Here is a 4,932-nt window from a genome sequence, read left to right as displayed (position 1 = left end):
CAGAATAAGCAAGTAGGAAATCACTATACCACGATGCCCCTCAGCGTGGACGGCCATCCTTTTCCACTGCGTGATCAGTTCTCTGCGTGGGAACGGTTGTTCAGTTGAAACCCCTCTGTACCTAGGTATGAGAGAAAGGAAGCCCAACCACTCTTCTATCGCGACCAGAAAGTATGTGGGAGTAGGTCGAGAGTCACTCCTGAACGAGAACAAGCGCTTGTATTCCAATACCAAACGATTAGTATTTTTACTATTGAGAACAAAACAATGTAAATGTCTTATTACCTGAGATGGTTAAAACTGAATATACAATTAAGTTAATTGTTATGCGATATAGAAAAATTATATTTGATCAATCTATATGCGAGCTCTCTCTCTTTCCCACTCCTTTGTTGAAGATTTTGTGGACTTTTCTATTTACATGTTGGACCAAAAATCATGTAGGTCTACATAAGATACACCCACGCACCTCATGTGTATGGTTTAACAATCATTTATAAACGCTAAAAACAGTGATTGTGATTGTTACCATGTTTTTATCATCTTCTAGAAAACGGCCATTCCTGCTATACAGCGTTTTCACCATGTCGTAAAGTCAGCGGCATTACGCATTACCCCGGAGCGCGCGCCCTACCAGGAAAATAATAAGTGCAGACATTTTTAACTGATGGGTCTTTCGTGCCACACCACCAAAATCAAAGCACTTTAAGGGTTTTATTCTTGCTGACGGCAGGATTTCAGGAGCAGCTAAAGCAGTAATTTCGAACTTCCTTTCAAAGACCCGCCGATCTCTCACGCACACCTTTATACGTAATTTAGCTATGGCTTCTACTTTAATTTAATGAAATCTGAGTCGACAGTTAATTAACAAACCGTTACATATATGTAAAGACAATTGTTTGGAGAACGAGGAAGTTACCTATCCAGGAGGCGACAGTATGACACACAGAGCCACACACACAACCACATAATAATGGCTTTGAGACATGAGTTTAGTATCCTATTATTCTGGTCTTTAGCTCTGGTTCCCAGCTGTACTGTTGGAACTCCAGAGGGTCTAGAGTCAGTCACGGTGTTGAAGCCATCCTGCAGTGGTGGTCCCTTTGGAGCTCAGGTGTTGTGGTTTCGCTCTCTTTAGTGTTGTCTATGGAGCTCTGTACAGTGACTTCAGTGTTTCCAGTGGCTGTGTCTTCCATGTGCTCTCTAGAGCTCTTTAACAGATGCTTCTTCTGAGGGTTCTGTCCCTGGTGTCATTGAGTCTGTGACTAATAAGTTCTTCGTTCAGCTCCACGTGTTGAGCGTGTTCCTCTGAGCTCAGCCAGCTAGTCTCTCTTTGATTGTGACTGAGGCTGTTCCGCTGCTCCTGTGGAGAACACACTTGATTAAACATTCACAGAAACCAACACCCAGCTCAGTGGAATGTGACAAACCACTTCTAAATGAGAGACTGTTTTATAACTCTTGTATTCTTTTGTGTTTAAAAACATTATAACGATTTAATGAGAATATGCATTCAGCTGGGCCATAATAAATATTGCATTTCCCCAAGTACGATAAAATGTGTTTTATTTGAATCATACTGTTTGATTTATACTGAACAAAAATATAAACGTAACATAGAACAATTTTTAATATTTTACTTAATTACAGTTCATATAAGGAAATCAGTGAATTTAAATTAATTAATTAGGCTCTAATCTTAGGATTTCACATGACTGGGAATACAGATATGTTTATTACATTTTTTAAATTAACCCTTTATTTAACTAGGCAAGTCAGTTAAGAACAGGGGGCTGGGGTTCAAAATAAAAATAAATGAAATAAAATATAGGACAACACACATCACGACGAGAGAGACAACACTACACTARAATACATAAAGAGAGACCTAAGACAACAACATAGCATGGCAGCAACACATGACAACACAGCATGGTAGCCACACAACATGACAACAACATGGTAGCAACACAACATGGCAGCAGCACAACATGGTAGCAGCATAAAACAGGGTACAAACATTATTGGGCACAGACAACAGCACAAAGGGCAAGAAGGTAGAAACAACAATACATCACGCAAAGCAGCCACAACTGTCAGTAAGTGTCCATAATTGAGTCTGAATTAAGAGATTAAGATAAAACTGTCCAGTTTGAGTGTTTGTTGCAGCTCGTTCCAGTCGCTAGCTGCAGCGAACTGAAAAGACGAGCGACCCAGGGATGTGTGTGCTTTGGGGACCTTTAACAGAATGTGACTGGCAGAACAGGTGTTGTATGTGGAGGATGAAGGCTGCAGTAGATATCTCCGATTTTTATTTAATTTTTATTTAACCTTTATTTAACTAGGCAAGTCAGTTAAGAACAAATTCTTATTTACAATGACGGCCTAGGAACAGTGAGTTAACTACCTTGTTCAGGGGCAGAACGACAGATTTTTACCTTGTCAGCTCGGGGATTTGATCTAGCAACCTTTCAGTTACTGGCCCAACACTCTAACAATTCATTAACAGGAATGTAAAAAAAAATGGAACAGAAATAAGCTTTTTGTGCATATGGAATGTTTCTGGGATCTTTTAGCTGGTGAAACCAGAGACCAACACCTTACGTTTATATTTTTGTTCAGTGCGCTCAGAGATTTTCTCACTGATAATGTGTAACATGCAGTTGGAATATTCAACTTTACAAAAGTTCATTCACAGACAGATTTGGAATTTAGTCACAAGCTGCGTCAAACACATTTGATCAATAATTTGCATACAGCACTTACAGAACACATTGCTTTTCCTCACTCTAGACCTAATTTCAATTGACCATTGGATGAATTCGTATCAATATGCTATTTTTGGAGGGGCTCTGAGGTGCAGAAAGGTCAGAAGTGTTGGGAACCCACTTTCATTTTGTTTTCCCTGCCCTCTCCTTCCTCTATAACTCACTTTGGAAAACTACTTTTGATTTGAAGAGCGCAGAGAGAAGACGGCTATTGATCTAGTGAACAATAAAACACACATTTCCACACCAGCTATCTTTGTTTTCAACTAATGCCAGTACTATTAAATGTCACAGCTAAGTTGATTAAGTCATAGAGCATAAAGTAATAAAACAATTATTATCTGAAGAAGAGAAGAGTGGCTAATGTGTGGACACCTGCCATATGAGATCAGAGTCCTGATATTATGCTACTTCTGCCAGTGAGTGACGTACGCACGTACACACACACACGCACACGCACACACACACACAGTCATTGTACATAAGAATTTGTTCTTAACTGACTTGCCTAGTTAAATAAAGGTTAAATAAAGTAAATAAAACACACACACACACAAACTCTGGACTAATCCACATGCCATTTATATTGTGTTATTCATATAAACAGGATTTCTCACATTTTATTTATGATATAGAATACTACAGTTTTCCTTTGCCTTATTCAGAGGGAATACAGTTGATATCAGTATRATGATCCACTTTCCACTCCACTTTCCAGTTTTCATTTATCAATCATTTCATCTACCACCAACCTTGAAACAAAACAGTCACTGTTTATATTTTTCATACTCTATCAAAGCAAAGCAGCTCAGTAGAAGACTGGGAACAGAATGCTCTTTGTGTTTAATGATTGATTCTGTAAGGGAGGAAACAACCACACATTAGAACAACTGATTAACATGTTGTTGGCTACTGATCACGTGAGTTCAAACTTTGCTTTTCCGTGCACGTACCAAAAATTACAAAATAAAAACCGCAACACTTCACTTTCAGCAATTTACCCAACACATACACTCCCTCCTCTCCCCTTCTTACCTGTGACATGAATATCCTGCCTGATGCTGTCAAGTACTGCAGGAGGGTAGCATGGMGTAGCTCTACTTTGGCTCTATAACAGTTAGTTGCAAACATAGTTCCTACCCCAGGGGAAGAGAGAGGGCATCACACTGCATGGTCCTCCTTCTAACCAGTCAACATGGGGATCTGTCAAAAACAACAAACAGGAAGATGGAAACAACAAAAAGTAATTGAAAATGTTTGAGGACAGTATAATTTGAGAGTATTCAAAGACAATAGTAGATAATGATAGCACTATAAATGATTATGCCTTAGCTCTTATCATGGCACAACATAAACAGAGTGACACAAGTACAGTACCTGAAGTACAAGAGATTCCATGTAGTGTGAGCTCCTCCAAATCTGCTGGTTGCTCTTGATCTGGTCAGTGATAGACAGTCTGTCACTATTTTCTTAGTCTCGTTCTCTAGTTTTGTGTATTCTGAGCCTATAGAAGACTGGCACGTAAGGCTATATTCCCAATCTGGCTGTCATTCCTTCATACGGAGTAGTAGCCTAGCAGTAGCCTTTCTAGCGGCCTGCAGTGCAGCCCATCCTGCTGTGTCAGTCTCTCATAAGATTATGTGTCCTGGCTATCTCCTCCAGAGGGATATAATACCATGTGAATGGGTCATGTCTAGATGGGATCCAGCTTTTGTCAATTTTACATCAAAAGGTGATCTTATATTTTTTTTGCATTTTAGCTAACCCTTTTCCTAACCTTAACCTAATTCTCCTAGCCTGCCACGTTTATTCTCCTAACCTGCTGCATAACTTCTCCTAAACCTGCTACGAATAGTCAATTCTGGCAAAACCTGGATCCCTTCTAACCATGACAATGTGAATGCTGAGGAGTTAATAGCCTTAGGGGAAACACTGTAATCCTCCACGCATTAGGGAGCTCTGTCTTAAATAAGGTGTTTATTATCTGCTTCTAGGACAACAAATAGGAAACGTATATTTGAACGATCACTGTAAACCCCTTTTGAATGCAGCTAAGGCCTAAGATTTGACATTAGAATCAGCTTATTCATAGGTTAGGCTAATGTGGGCTAGGCTAAATAAAAATCTGGTAATGTCATGTAAGACAAATTTTAAGCCACATAAT

At 39.4% G+C, this 4,932-nt stretch overlaps 1 long non-coding RNA gene across 1 annotated transcript; it reads right to left on the bottom strand.

Moving 5' to 3' along the window:
* Nucleotides 1-947: 947 nt before the first annotated feature.
* On the bottom strand, nucleotides 948-4,385 carry LOC139023786 (uncharacterized). The gene is made up of 3 exons (XR_011474947.1): nucleotides 4,146-4,385; nucleotides 3,909-3,971; nucleotides 948-1,363 (listed from the first exon to the last, which is right to left on the bottom strand). It is a non-coding gene; the product is annotated as an uncharacterized lncRNA (long non-coding RNA).
* Nucleotides 4,386-4,932: the final 547 nt, after the last annotated feature.

The sequence above is a fragment of the Salvelinus sp. IW2-2015 genome, linkage group LG36, assembly GCF_002910315.2.
Source record: "Salvelinus sp. IW2-2015 linkage group LG36, ASM291031v2, whole genome shotgun sequence".
NCBI classification, from domain to species: Eukaryota; Metazoa; Chordata; class Actinopteri; order Salmoniformes; family Salmonidae; genus Salvelinus; species Salvelinus sp. IW2-2015.
This window is presented reverse-complemented; position numbering and strand designations above follow the sequence as displayed.